General features: G+C 43.0%; 1 protein-coding gene across 6 annotated transcripts in view; it reads right to left on the bottom strand.

Annotated features, from left to right (window-relative positions):
- Positions 1-15,926, bottom strand: part of SYNDIG1 (synapse differentiation inducing 1) — a 74,707-nt gene that overhangs the window by 7,486 nt on the left and 51,295 nt on the right. Inside the window, exon 4 of one of the 6 annotated variants that reach the window (XR_010428941.1) lies at positions 15,613-15,761. The exons of the other annotated variants lie outside the window; for them this stretch is intronic. The gene's annotated coding sequence lies outside the window, so the exon portion shown is untranslated. The remainder of the gene's footprint in view (positions 1-15,612; positions 15,762-15,926) is intronic. 6 annotated transcript variants of the gene reach the window in all.

The following is a 15,926-nucleotide window of genomic DNA, read 5'->3' on the forward strand; positions in this document are numbered from 1 at the left end:
GATGGCTGATAAGGATGGTAAGAAAATAAATGCCTAACCCGAATGGAACTTCCCCTGAGGCAATGCTGGCATACTATGAGAACTTGAGTAGAAGAGACAAAAAGATGTCATCAGAGTTTTATTACCACATAGAGAGGGGATAAACTGGATAAACAGCAGTTGCTGCTGCTGCTGCTTGCTTGAGGCTCTTGTCATATGTCCTAAGTGCTCTGCTGCATCTCAGAGGGATAAAACAAAATCCAGTTTGAAAACTTACCTCTGAAGGATTTCTTTCAACAATGAATCCTCATTCTAGTAAACAGGCTTGTGCCCTCAGTGGGCAGAGCATAGCACTGTGCAACGTGAGTGCATTGCAGCATACACTTGCTGCTTCCCATCAGTGGCCTCTCTGACCTGCCTCACCCGCTGCCTCAATATGAGCACTCAGGAAAGCAGTGAAACAAACAACAGGTTCCTCACGGTGTGAGGAAGCCACCTGTGTGAAAGCAGTGAGAAAGGACAGATTAGTGACCACTTTGTGTCTGGAGCAGTCACTTCAGGTCCCTCTGTAATTTAACCTAACATTTCTTCATCTGGCCCTTCAAGTGACATTTCCTTCCTTGTGAGGATACCCTTCTTTTCCCTGCAATAGCGTGTGAACTTCCAGCCTTTACAATGTCCTGCCAAGCTTCTGAATGATGATGTGGCAGGTGAAAAGAAGGGGCCTGAGTAATGGCACTTCTACAGCCACTAAATTAAATGATGCTGTGTTGGTGGAAGGGGATGTACTGGGAACAAAATTTATCCCTGGAAATGCATGACAGGTTCAGGAGAAGAGAGTGTGAATGGGGAGATGAGGGTGTAAATGAAGACCAGTATGAGTCTACCTCTTCTGCATGATCAACTTTCATAACATTTGGATTTCAGCCATGGGATCATTTTGATATCAATGTATTCTGCTGGAATTTGAAAATACAGGCAAGGATGTGATTCAGTAGCCGGCTGGTGCTGCCTGTGGCGGTTGATTGTGTATTTGAGTACAGATAAAACTATAAATGTCCGAGTGAGATTTCAACACTTGGAAAAACAAGAGCATAATAATGAGAACAGCAGGCATAAAAGGCCTGAATTAGCAGAATGCAGAGAGATGTTTTTAGACAAGCTCCACAGCAACAGCAGTTCATTTGATTGCACTTGAGAGAATGAGACCTCAGCCTGTGATATGAGGGCAATTCTGTTTTCCTGGTGTATACAGGAATTTTTGATGTTTATGGTAAAGAACATGATTTTGCCCCTCCACTTTGCTTCTAGCCCTTAAGCAGATGTTGCCATTTTGTGATGTAAGAGAGGAAAATTTGGAAAAGGTGCCAGGTGGTGAAGCCTAGTTTGTACAGACACATACAGACTTACATGCAGATGCCTTAGGTTTGTGTCCACGCATGTAGACATATACGTTATCTGCCTAGAGGCTGGAGGCAACTAGCTATGAACAACTGAAGTTTATCAACAAGTTATTAGTGATTACTTCAGTCGCAAGGGGCTCCTTTACTTTTCCATTTAGATAGCTGTTTGTTTCCTCTTTATTTGAAGACATGGAGTTTAAAATGTGAGCATTAGTCAGGAAGGAGAATCTGGCAGTGATTGCTATTTTTCAGATTCCATTTTGTGCGTGGCAAGAGGTTGTCCTCATCTCAAGGGACATCATAAGGTACTTTCTGCCTGTGGTGCCCCTACCCTTGTCACAGGCTCTGTATTGGAACTGATTGGACAGTGCCACAGATTGCCAAGATCTAACAGTTGTACAAAGTCGTGCAAGGTGTTATTGACCTGTCAATTTCTTTATACACAAATGTGCCTCTGTTCACAAGGAAAACCAGGGCCCTGTGATGACTTTGTTAGGGCTCTGCTGAAAGACTTGCTAGAGAGAGGTTTGGGGAAAAGCTGCAGTCATTATATTTCTACCTCTAACTTGTTATGTAAGGTTGGTGTGGAAAGTGGATTCCCTCTGTCCACATCCAACCCTATTGCTCCATGACTCCCTAACTCCATTTGTATCAAGGTGCAATGCATGGTCCCAACCTGGGTAGTTGTGGATCTCAGATCTCACCACTGAGACCCCTTCTGTTCATGGGACTGGCCACATGATCGCACATCAAGCCACGTGAGTATATATCTCATGCGGAGTGGTGGCATCAATCCCCAGTTCCAAGTTGGGGGCTTATCATTTTGGCTCAATTTACTACCCCTTGGGGTAGATGAGCAGATACATGGTACTGTTGAAATTTGAAATGTCCACTGTATCCAGTGGGAGAGAACACGGTGAGGCACCAGCTCTGTCCTTGTTTTGCTATGGTTCCTTCTATCTGCTTCTGGTTCTCTTCCTCATTTATGATGGGAGGAAGACCATGTCAGTGGGTACTCTACATTCATAGCAGTGGCTCTTCCCTCCAACATGTGTCGCACACCACAGGATAGGGTGGAAGATGCTGCTCAGTGCTGCCGGAGACGATCTCAGCCTGGATCCCCACTTTCCCTGCTTGGAACAGACAAGAAAGGGGTGGTAGGACAGGGACATGATGGGCATTTCTGCCTTCGGCACCCTGAGCCACAATTTGGGGAAGAACAAGAACAGGTAAAGACAGACAGTGCAGGTTTAAAAGTGCCTCTGGGGTGGTTTCTCCTCCTGACAGGAAGAGATTTGATCAGAGGATGAGTTCCTCCAGTTCTGAGCTCTCAATTTTCTCACTCACAAGTGCCCCTTTTGAGCCAAAATTAGATCTCTGGGGTTTAAGAGAATTATACAATCTCCTATACAATAGACCATTAACATTTTTTGAGATAAGTTTAAGAACTCTTGAGGTAAGATTCACTTGTTTGTTGATTTCAGTAGCTTTCTCATCTACTTTTTTTTTATATTACAATCACCGGTGATTTCCCTACATATAATCTGTGATACACTGTTTATCTACTCAGAATTTCATGTGTTGAGGACTTTCAGAGTAGCTCATTCTGATTTGTGGTTGGCAGAGCCTGGTTTCCTTAGGAGAGTTTGTTTTTTTCCCAGCACATGAGTGCCATATCAGTTATATGGAATTGTCACTGGAGGACTGCTTCCTGGGGTGCCATTTGCCAGACCAGCCTGCAAACTCCGCAAATTTGTCTAATCCCCACCGATGCTGTTGGTCACATCTTTCTGGGCAGGAGATGCAGCCCAAGACATTTCTGAGAAACATTTTGTCATTTGATATGTTAACTAGTAGTCTAACAAGTTATCAGGCACTGTGGACTCTGCAGCATCCAACAATGAATGTGAGGTAACTTATTCCACTTGTTTACCTTGAATGAACTCAACTTTTCAGAAATCACCAAAGATCAAAAGATGAAGATTACTTCTTTCATATGGGAAGACCCTTTCTCCCCTTTTCATTCTTCCACTTTCTTGAAGTCCACAAAACCAACAAAACTGGGGAAAAAATCCCCAAAACTTTATGTTTTCTTACATTACTTTTCTTGTTCTCTTTCAGCCTTAATGGACTTTTCTCCCCCTCTCCTGGAGAGGCAACATAAGTGATGCAACTGTCTTTAGCAGACAGAGGAACTTCATGACTATAGCGCTGATTAATAGGAAGCAAGAATTCCACTTCTCTGAGGTAGATCCACGGATTGTCTTGAGTCGTATACGTGAAAAATGCCTGACAAGCAGATGTTGAGAGAAAGTTCCCTAGGACCAAATGCCCTCCAAAGTCATCTCAGTATGGCTGCTGTTGTTGGGGTGGCCAAGGATTTGCACCTCATTAGGCAGACGGTAAGGCTTGGTATTGAGGAGACTTGAAGTCTAGCCTTGTTTGTGCTGGGGAGTGCTCCAGGTGACCAGAGACAGAACATACTGCTTCATGGAGCCTGGATCACTCGGTGGCATTAACCAATGTCTCTCCAACCTCTCCATCCCCATTCTGGTCTCTTTGTTTGATTTAAATTAATGCCCAGTTTTTATTCAGATTTTTAAATCAGCCAAACCACCTTCAGGTGAAAACAAGGAAACAGAGGCAGGGATGGAGAAAAGGAGTGATCCTGCAAAGACGAGCAGAAGCTTCAGCAAACTCAGGCTTCTGAAACATATCCAGATACCACTGTAGAAGACTGTTCTATTTTAAAATAGACAACTGTCTTGTTTCACCATTGCCTGGGTGTTGTTGGAAAAGGCTTCTGGTTAGACAGCGGTTGCAAAAACAGGATGTTCATTTAACTTCAACCTTCACACACAAGATAGATCACATGAACGTTGGATGGATACCAATGCTTCAGCCTATAAACTTTAAGGGCATCAGGCAAATGCTGCGTGGACACCAGTGCCTACGTGCAGTAAACATGTTATTGCTAACTATGTGGCAGACATGCCATTGCCATTGCCTATCGTAAAGTCTGCTGCCCAGACTCTATATAAGCAAACACCTGACCTATCCCAGTGGAGATCACCCCCACCACAGGACTGAAGAACAGGTCTTTGGGACGCTGCAGGACCCATGGTAGTGACTATCTTCTGCTTTTTTTTAATTGCTCTTGGCTTTTTCCTACTTCCCTATTTTCCTCCTTTCTCTCCTCTTTCATAGATAATAAAGTTAAATTATCGTTTAGGACACCCATGTTTGACCTCGCTTGTCTCGTAATCTCGCTTTAGCTATTTCTGAACTTTTCTCTTGTATGTGCTTGCGGATCAAGACAAAATTTGCCTCTCCACACTTCATGGATTGAGACAGTGTATTGGGTCTGGCTGAGATGGTGTTCATGTCTCCATAGCAGCCCTCGTAGTGCTCTGCTTTGCAGTGGTAGCTACAAAGGCATTGATAACACACCAGTGTTTCGGCTACTGCTGAGCACAGCATCAGCACTGTAACACTCATTCCCCAACTGAGGGCAAGATCCTGGGAGGGGACACAACCAGGCCAGCTGACCCAAACTAACCAAAGGGATATTCCATACCATATGACATCAGCTCAGACACAAGAGCTAAGAAAAGGAGCAGGAATGGGGACATTTGTTGTTTCCAATGGCTGCCTGCTAAGAAACCATTACGTGTTGTTGAAGCCCTGCTTCCTGGGATATGGCAGGACATTGCTGCTGATGGGAAGTAGAGAATAAACCTTGTTATTTTCCACTTCGCTTTTGTGCATGCAAGCTTTTGCTTTTTCTTGCCTTAGTAAACTGCCTTATCCCAACCCATGGGTCATTTTCCACCTTATTCTCTCTCCCCTTTTCCAGCTGGGAAGGGGAGTGACAGAGCAGCTGGGCGGGCACTTGGTGTCCAGCCACAGTCAATCCACTACACTTAGCCACTAAACCTCTTTTATTTTAAAATCAATCAGAAAGAAATCTAACTAAATCACAAAGGACACAGAGTATTTGCTGGTTTAATTGTGTTTCTCTAAGAGGCAAATCAGTTTGCACTCCCAGAGCTTTTCATATCAGTTAACTCTGCAATACATTAGCTTTTAGAGTATGAACCAGGCTGTTCTTCCCTGCAAAGAAAGACTTCGCTTTTAAAAAGATTCAAGGATCTTTGTTTAGAATTCTTGAGAGGAAAGAGACTCTAGATTAATTTGGGGTCTGTTGTTAGAAGAATACATCTGACACAGTAGGAAACACTGACGGGAACCTGCCCTTGCAGGAATGCCAGATAGCCTATGTGTCCATTCAGCTTGGATGCTGGGGAAAATCTGCCCAGCATGAGGAATGAATGGCCTTCCACCCTGCATATGTGAACAACAAATAGATTTCACCATCTGCAGGAGCCCTACTTGCTCTGCTTACTTGATGAGAAAAAATAGCCAATGTATTGTTATCAGTGAACACTGATGGACAGACGGATAAGCAGATGATTGCAAAGGCCACAAAAAATTAACACAAGCTGCAAGTTTCCCTACTCTAGTATATGGGTTACATGTGTAACCATTGTACCAGAAAGGAAATGCTTGATTACATCAGGAATGTACATGATAGGCCTGTAAGATAGCTAAATAGCAGAGTCCTAAATTCAGCCCCTGAAAGCTGCTGGTGGTCTGCATTCCCAAGGGTGAGCAGGAAGTGTCAGGCATGGTCCCACAAAGCCCAGCCCACAGAAGAAAAGCAGGACTGAAGATGTTTCAGTTCTTTCTCTTTCTACTCACCACAATTCCCTGACACCAGCAGAAGCTATTTACTCTCATAGTCAGAACTTTCCTGCCTCCTGACTTTGGCTCCTAGCCCAGAGGACATCAGCCAACCCTGTTGCATGTCATGAAAGCCTTGTTTCAGGTGCCTCAAAGCTCTGGGATTCCCTGTGCGCAGTTATAGAGAACAGCCCTGGGCAAAATTAACTCCTTCTGGTAGACACTTAGGTTTCTTGATTTGGTTTAAAAAAGTTAATGTGCTACCTTTCTTTTCTGATTAAAATGATTAACATGTCATCCCTCTATAAAACAAAATGTTTTGGTTTGGTTAATTCATTTAATTCCATGCACCTTTTTTTTTTTTTGATGCTTGATTCCCTGAAAAACATTGAAGAAGAGCATAAAGGACTCTGTCATCTCCATATACTGCTACCTCTAATACTGGAAAAGTGAACTTGTATTTTTTTCCTTTTTTGAACTCAGCAGCAAAGTTCAAAGAGACCATCTCAAAGGTAGAATTCTATTAGAAGCTGTTTTTCTGAATTAATAATTAAATTTTATCAATGTATATAAATTTATCAATTTTATCGTGGATATTATCTGGGAATAACATCACAGAAGTATTACAGAATCACATGCTTACTCTGTTCTTAAAATCCTCTCTTCCTATCTGCTTATGACACCACTGGAGGCAGGTTATTGGCTTGGATGGACCCCTAGTCTGGCCCAGAATTTTCATCTATTCTTTGTAGAGTTCAGTTCAACGCTGTTGGTTTATAATGCAAGATGATATGCTCAGTTAATCCATTATGCTAATATATTACTATATTTATTTAACAAAGGACTGTTGATTTTGCCAACAGAAAATTTGCACCTATTTATTGCAAGAGCTAAAATCACCACATTTAGATCAAAAAAGTCTGTTTAATCTTGATCAAAAAGTACACAAACAGCATTGCAAACTGTGTGCTCCCTTGGGCTTTCTCTCAGATTTCTGTTCCCATTTTTCCCCTGGACCTATTGATCTGGTAACAAGTATGGGAATAAGGCAGTGGATTTTTGCTTTTCTTATAGATATACTTCTTATAAAACAAAATTTTGTCTTTCTCATCTCTCTTCCATTTTAAAATATTATCACTACTTTTACAATAGATCCCATATTTACAGGGCAAAACAAACCCAAATTGACCAAAGTCCCATTAAAATATAGCTGTGACATTCCAGAAGATAAAAACTCAGGAGGAATGTTTTGAAAGCTCCAGATGAGAAGAAAAGAAGAAGAGAGAGATCTTGTAATAATTTTAAAACAAATCAAATTCCATTCAAGATTAAACAGAGATACAGGCAAGGGTGTGAGCATGAAATGTGACATTTCTTTCTGACCAAGGGCAGAAAATAGTGTCAAAAAAAATGTTGAACATAAATGTTCAACTTTTTTTTTTTTTTAAATCATGGAAATTATTTAAGTATTTTATATAGTGCTTATTTTAAAGTATAATTCTGAAATATTTCACTTTAATTTTGCGCTTCTCTGAGTTTTTTTCTATATATATACATTAACTAAATCTTGCAGATGAAAAATTTCCTTGCAGTTGAAAAAAGGGATTTGTTCTGTTCTACTTGAAAATGTATTGATATGGGATGCTCCAACCTTTTCAAAATGTTTTTGAAAACCTTCTAATACAAGAAATCTCAAAGAAACTCTTTTCTGACATCCTTATATACATATATGCACACAGAGTCTTAACCAATCAACAAAACTTTGGTGCCTAAATTCTCATTTGAGTCATTACGCATTCAACTTTTAATTGCTTTTCAGTAGTCAACACGTTGCTTCTGAATAAATGTGATCATTCTGAGGAAGCTGCTTCTCTTGTTTAAGCTGGGAGGTTTAAGTGAACAAACTCCTGAGAAAAGGTATTCTGGATCTACAGGGTGTTTTGCATCTGCTGCTGGAGGCAGACCTGAGACTGCCTTTAGTACCTGGGAAAACACTTAGGCTGGAAGGGAAATTATTCCTGTCAAGGCTTCTTGTTCTGGGGGGGAGACTTAATAGCTGCATTAGGTAGTGTAATCACTGCAGTACAAAGAACATATTCTCCTTCCTTTGTCCCTAGTCCTCAAAACTATTCTTGGATGAGGAAAGTGAATAAGGAGAAAAAAGTGCTGTAAGACAGGTATCCTACCCAGATATCCACTAGCATCTACTAATGACAATAACACCTCTGCACAGGCTGAAGAAACTGGAGGATGTGCTCTGGAATCTCTGGATTCAACTCCGTACTCAGTACAGGAAGACTCAACAAGATCTAATTTTTCATTATGGGGAAAGTTCATCAGCTGACCTGGAACAATTAATTTGTATTCGTCACCATCACTGTTGGCATGGAAATGGAAGGTCTAACCTTGTATTAAGTTGTCAACACCCTGAAATGACTGCTCTGTCTTTCCTATGACTCAGCAGCTGCAAGACAAGAACTCCATGTTCTCCATCAGAAACACATCACAGTGTTGTCATGCCAGCAGATACTTGCCTCTAATCTCTAGTGCACAACAGTCCTCCCTCCTACAACTACAGGACTCCCACGCAGGTGGTGCTGTGTTTCAGTGGGGCAGGACTTGCATGTGTGTATGTGTGTGGGTCTATCAAAGAGCTTTATTACTTCTCCCATAGACTTCTTAACCTTCTCTTTCTGCTTATTTCTGCTCCTTTTGTTGCCCATCTGGTCCTGATTCATTCTCCCTTTCTGCTATGCAAACATCAACCCTAGTTTTGCCCTTTGTGGTTACTATATCCACCCTTTTAAGTTGGGTGCAGGTCGTCTGAAGAGTGGAAGATGTGGTATTCTGCATTCTTCCACTGAGTGTTTCAGCAGGGCTGGGGTGTGGGTGTACAAAAGACACTCAGGCAGCAGCACTATCTTCCCAGGGGTGGCAGCTGCCCAGCAGCAGCCATAGTGAGCTAGACAGGCTTTGCCCATCCTTCCACTGCACAGTGAGCAGGGAAGAAAGCTGCTGACATATAAGGGGAGTTCTCCAGAAAAGCTGCTGCTGAGGAGTGAGTCACCTGCCCAAGCACAAGTAACAGCCTCTCCCAATGCAGTTTGTCTGCTAGCATCACAGAAAGACCCGTGAGACATCACAACTGCAGTGTGTTAAGAAGGAGTAAATGAGGGAGTCTGCAGGCCTTGCAGTACAGGGCTGCTGGTTTCATTTCAATGATGACAGGAACATCCTGCTAATGTGCTTCCATCATGCCTGAGTCAGCTCCCATTCCTGCCCCCAGGAAGAAAGCAAACTGGCTTGAGGCATGGATCAACAAGGATTTTTTAACTTTGGTACTCTCTTTTCCTCCTGCATCTCACTAATGCCTGCTCCAACCATCTTACAATATAGTTTTCATGCCAGGCTTGCTCCTTGAATCTCCTCTTGCCATACTAAGAGAATGGAGCAGGATGAAGCAGAGCTGGAACAATTCATACTTTGGCATTCTGGGACCATTTTATTTTTGATTTATTGGGCCCACAGTCAGAATGCTGCTTTGATGATAGCTGGTGAAAAGAAAGAGGCCATTCCAAAGGTCTCTTCTCCCTTTAACAAACTGCTTCCCAGGGGTACAGTTCTTCCTCACTGGAAACCCATTAGCACACAAATATAAGTCCTCATTGTCCAACAGGGAGAGCAGAGATTGTTAATAAGGATCCTTCCTAGTGGTTCTAAGGAGTCATCAACAACCTGCAAATGTTTTCCAATATCAAATTATTCCAGACTGTACAAACAAAGACATGGTCTGCTTCTTTTTTTCTTTCCCTCTCCTTTACTCCGTTGCATACATCTAGCAAGTATCTCGTTCCCCATGATTTAATTGGCATTGCTGTGTATGCCAAAAGTAATGAAGAAGCAAAATCAAAAGCTCCCCTCTTCCAGTCTATTGGCTTGTCTAGCAGAAGGTGGGTCAAGCCTGAAGAGCAGCTGCAGGTGCCAGGTCCCTGTCATCAGGAGGGCTGTGTGTCTGTGTGCGTGGCCCTGACTGCACACCCTGCACCAAGTGGAACTGCTGCGGAGAGGCAGGAAAACACATTTAGTGTGGGAGGATGCGACCCATATGCTGCACTCTGTGAAGAGGAATAAAAACCTTAGCAGGACACCCTGGGCGAACACAGGACTAGTCCTGTCAGATGCAAACCTCAGAGTCAGGGCAGGTTCCCTTTGTTTGAAGGGACTTTGCTTCTTGCTCTCCAGTCTCTTCCTTTTAAGGTAAGGGGAGTAGGGTGTGCTACCCTGGGCATCTGGCAGGATGGCAGCCTCTACAGAGGAAATCTCTTTCACATGTAGTTGGGCTATCTCATGCCCAAGACTACTCCATCACATACAGGCAGGGAGAGGAAAGCTATAAGCCTACTTTTGCTTTTTCTGCAAAATCCAGCTGAAGACCCTCCATGCCTATTAAATACAGGGCATTGTCTTTCACGGTAGGGATCAGAATGCCACACCACTATAGCATGAGTTGCCATTCATCAGCTGAGCTTTTGACAGTATATGAACGAGTCAGCGCTCTCTGCCTCCCCCATCTTCCAAGAATTAGTGCCCAGGCATTGTGGGCTGAGCTCCTGGGCTTCATCTCAGCCTGGAGCAGTGCTTAGCGATCTACAGCTTAAGGAACATATTATCTTGAAGTTGCTTGTGACAGGGTTTTCCCAAGAGTTCAGCCAGCTGTGAACAGAGGTAAGGGGCAGGCAATGTCAAACCATTGTTAAAACCTTCCTCCTCAGTGAGAGACGAAGAGCAAAGGAAGATCTGGTCTGCCTTGGGGGACCAAGTCCTCAGAACTTGTTCAGAGTGATTCTCAGAGTGACCTCTTGTTGAGGTCAACAGACCCATCTGATTCACACAGCAGCACAAAAGGCTACGGAAGGGGATGGGCTACATCAAGTAGTGGCAGCAAGAAAGCAGGGTGAGAGTCTGGATGCAGAGATATAAACCATGTTGATGAGCAAGTATCATCTTTCACAGTGCAATGGTGGAGCTACTAAAGCAGGGCTGCACTAGTGAGACCCAAAGCCTATCCTGGTCTGATATATCTGTTGCATTTGTCCATCAGAAGAGTTCAACAGGAAGTCATTCACGTGGAGAAGGATTTGATAATTAATTATTTCAGAGTTTACTTTCTCTCCTCCTCCCCCTTCTTTCTGTCTCTCCATGCTATCTCTTTGCCCCACTGGGCTAATACATATTTCATGACTGAAATACATCCTCTGTGAAAATATTCCATTAAAATATTCATGAACAACTCTTTTCATTATTTGCTCAGTGCTTAATGGTTTCATGATAGCTACACAGCCAGAGGTCTAAAGCAACAGTCTGCCTTAGTGACCAGCACTCTCCCACTGTCTACTCCCTCTCTATCTCTCAATTTGTTTTAGTTGTAAGTCCTTGGGGCCAGGCTCATGAATTTTTCTTGTAATTTCAAGCGTGTTAAACTTTGATTTGTAGTGCTCCTAGTACAATAGGGATCCTCTTCCTGGACTAGTGTTGGTGGCTGTAAAAGAGATATAGGTGTTATCGAGAGCATCCTAGCAACACCAAGCTAAGTGTCCACACTTCTCTACTCCACTAGAAAACAGCAAAGGGCCAAGCCCTAACACTTTTTGGAATAGGATACAAATGTTATTACAGGGTGCTCTGAGACGCTTTGTTACCCTTTCAATTAAAAAAGGAGGTTCTCACAGTAGCAAGGATGCCAGTCCCAAAACCACTCTAAGTAGCAGGTAAGATATATTGCACTTCTGCTTACATTTCTATCTCCCACTACAGAAAAGCTCTCTTGCTGATGGAGGACATATTTCTTCTTTGTATATAGGTAGAGTTATTCCTGCTCAGTTGGAGTTACCCTGTGGTTCCTTGTGCCAACAGGAACACCGTACGCAAAACTTGCAGAGATGGGAAATCACTCTCACAGGGCACAGCTCCACCATTCTTCATGGGAGTGGGTACTGCATGACCCTGTCCCTGACTCCCTCAGAAAATGTCTCTGTGCCATTTTAAACCTCCAGCTGAGACAGATTTAAGATGTGGTCTATGGTGTCTGCATGCTGGAGGGTGAAAAAAAGACTATCTACTTCATATACCCTCTCAGAGAATGTGAGCAAATATGTCCCACACACTGGTACCAGCCGGAAACAGGGCCTTCAAATGTCAAGAGACATCTGGGATGATGAGGAAGGAATGGAGTGCCAGGAAATAGGAGGTTTTGAAGACAGAACACCTTCTGCCATCTTTGGTACGTGGTGTAGAACAGCCAAAACTGTTTGTGATTTTGGCAGCCTTGGGCAGCAGGACAGATTGCTAGTGGTGTGCACACTACTAGAGGTGCCTTGGTTTGTGCTGGACTCCAGCAGGACTGGAGACTGAAACTTCTGTTCTGCAGCCCAGTGTTAGGTAACATGCCAAAGAGCACTGCGCAGGGAAATGGGGATGCTGTGGAGACTGGGAACAGCAACCTGCAGAAAAAAAATATTCTGCACAGCTGCCTCTCCAATGTCCAAGACAGAAGGGGGTCCTAAGCCCAGCAGTGAGATAGCAGTAAGGTCAGATTCCTACTATGAGCAGAAGCTGTCTCACCAGGCTGGAATGAGTCCCTGTTGTAGTTTAACCCCAGCTGGCAACTAAATACTACTATGCATCCAGTCTCTCACTCACTCATTCCCCCTAACCCTAGTGGGGGAGGAGAACTGGAAAAAGATTAAACCTGTGGGTTGAGATAAGAGCAGTTTAATAACTGAATAACTGAAATAAAGTAAAATAGTATAATATAACAATAATAATAATAATAATGAAAAGACAAGAGAGAGAGGAATAAAACCCAAGAGAAATAAGTGATGCACAGAATTGCTCACCACCCACTGACCAATGCCCAGCCCATTCCAGAGCAGCAATCCACCCCTCTTGGCCAGCTCCCACCAGTTTATGCACTGGGCATAATGTTCTATGCTATGGAATACCCTGTAGCCAGTTCGGGTCAGCTGTTCCGGCTGTGCTCCCTCCTGGGTGCTTGTGCAGCTCCTCACTGGCAGAGCAGGGGACACTCCAAAGTCCTTAAATTATGTTAAGCACAACTTAGCAACAACTAAAACATTAGTATAGTACTCATCCTAAATCCAACACTCAACACTGTACCAGCTACTAAGAAGAAAATGAACTCTATCCCAGACAAAATCCAGACAATCCCCTTTCATACGAGCTCTTCACTAGGAAGAAGTGGTATTATTATTTGCAGCATGTGGTTTGAAGCAAAGCACCAGGTCATGATAGCGATCTCCAGGGTTTCTGTGCCATTGCTGCTGTTGGAGCAATTAGGCTGAGTCACATCAGTGCTCTTCAAAAATCATCTTGCTTTCTCTGTAACTCCTCATGTGAGAGAGAACTAAGGTTTGGGCCCTTGCCCACAGTAAGGAAAGTAATGAAAGGCATGTCTATGGCAATTTGAGACTACATTGCCTTCTTTCAGTGCTTTTGAAGAGTCCTAAATTATGTGCAAGTGCACATCTTCCCAGACAGTTCTTTGCTTTGTTTCTCCCTATCTGGTCCCTAAAGGTTTCGATTTTGCAGATATGCTACTGGAAGGGTAAAGAAATAGTTGTGCTTATTTGAGTAAAACAAGGCTGATTTCCATCCATCATTGTGTAGTCTCCCTGCCTTTCATGCAGCAGCATCTGAAACCCTTATTGACATTGTGACCCTGCATACAAGTTGGATGAAGGGGTGTAAATTTACATCATCAGTGTTTTATAGCCTTTGAAGGATGGTTGCTCTTTGATACTTGCTGACAATGGGGCTTGTGAGGTCTACTGGCTGGCCTCAAGTGGGGTCGTCTCCCCATGGTGTCCTATTCAATTCTGGCTTTTCTGGGGTTTGATCTGAAACTAGGTGAAATGGATGGGACACTTCCCAGTCGCTTGAGGAACTCTGAACAGGTTTCTTAGAGAAGCCCTATAGATCTGAATTCCTTTGTAGGTCTGTGCTCATTTTGCAGTCATCTCTGCGCATTTCTCCTAGCTTTGGTCTGAAAAATCACTGTTTAATCTGTCTGGGGCAGCAGAGAGGAGATGTCTGAGTGTACGTAGGAAATGATAATCCTCTTGAAGCTGTTCTTGTATGACTTCTTACAGTCACAGGATTATATATTCAATTATATAAGTCTAGGATTATATGTTGATGAGAATGCCTTTGGTTTTCAGCTCTAATGCTACTATCTTCATTCTTCAGCTCAGCTGTTCCTTTCTAACACTATGATTCCTACTATGGCACCTGCAAAGGCAGCTGACTAATTCAATTACAGACAAGAAGAGAGCTCAATTTTCTCTTCCCTACTAAAGAAGTGATTTCCTTTCATAGTAGCAAGGGCAACGAGAAGCTTATTCAAAACTGAGCCTTGCTGGAAAGGTTATTCCAATGGGATATCGACCACTTCTTGTCATAGGGATATTCACCTAGGGACAGCATTTCTCATGGCTAACTTTATTCTTTGCTTCCATTAACATTTTATTGTGATTTACTCTTGTGTTTGCATTTTGCAATAGAAATTTTGTACTTTTCAATGCCTCATCAAAGAACAGAGATTATTGGGGGAATATGGGGAGCTGGGAAGGGGGCACCTGACATGTTTCCATTAACACCTCCAACTACTGCATCCCAGTGAGCACTTTTTTCTGTGATGTACAGGCAGATGAGGTGGAATATGCACATGGTGTTGCCTAAAGCATGGTAGAGTGATACCTACAGCAAAGTATAAAAGCTGAAATATGTCTGTTGAAACAATGTGCCCTGAGGTCCTGTTTGCACTTAGAAAACTTATATATATTTTAAAAGGAACGTTTTTAATAATACAGGACATTGGATATGACCATTGCTGAAATTACTGAAATTTAAGTAAACAAGGGTATAAAGATACCTGTTAACCCAAAAGACTTAGGTGACACAGTTATAGTTATGGCCTAGGGTCTCCACCCTGTCCCTCTGGCAAGTCAGGCTTTTCAACAGCTTCTGGGAGCAGGGCTGTATGACAGCTACAAAGAAACATAGCCTACCCACGTGGAGCCAGCCTGATATCCAGGACATATGTCTGCAAGCCAAAACCATGTGAAGGTCCTCCAATGAAATTCAGGGATTCATAGACTAGAAATCAAGGCTGATATCCTGGTGTGGAAAACACAGTCTTTTTTCAAAACTAGAACTTTTACTTCTGAAATCAAATGGTTAATATGGAGGACGGGTGATAGTTATTGTATTGGATCATGGGCTTGAACTGAAAGATGTTTAAAACCTGTTGCCTTACAGGCACGTGAAGATTTGTCTGCTGCATAGGGATACCTGTCTAGCTCTAAAGTGGAAAGGTGGATGACTGAAGAGCAGTCTATTCATGACAGTATGGAACACATGGCAAACTGAGATCTCACCACTGCCATTCCCTGAGTGGAATTGGGTTTACCTGCTTCCATATGCCAAAGCTGGGTACCAGTCTTTGGAAGCAAAGAGTGTAAAGGAGAGGCTGAAAATATTGTTGACAGGCAACCCACTAACTTGTTGGTTGTCTCATGCTTCAGTCTTCTGGAAAAAACGAGGACTGGAACTGAGTCTCTGGAAAGAAAATCATAGAATATCCAGCGTTGGAAGGGACCTACAAGGATCATCATGTCCAGTTGAACAGGACAACACCAAGAATCACAGCAAGAAGAGCCACCAAGCAACAAAAGTCAAGGTTTTCCCTGAAGACTAAGCCTGCATTTATACCAGTCATTCAGG

This window comes from Pseudopipra pipra, chromosome 3 (genome assembly GCF_036250125.1).
Source record: "Pseudopipra pipra isolate bDixPip1 chromosome 3, bDixPip1.hap1, whole genome shotgun sequence".
NCBI classification, from domain to species: Eukaryota; Metazoa; Chordata; class Aves; order Passeriformes; family Pipridae; genus Pseudopipra; species Pseudopipra pipra.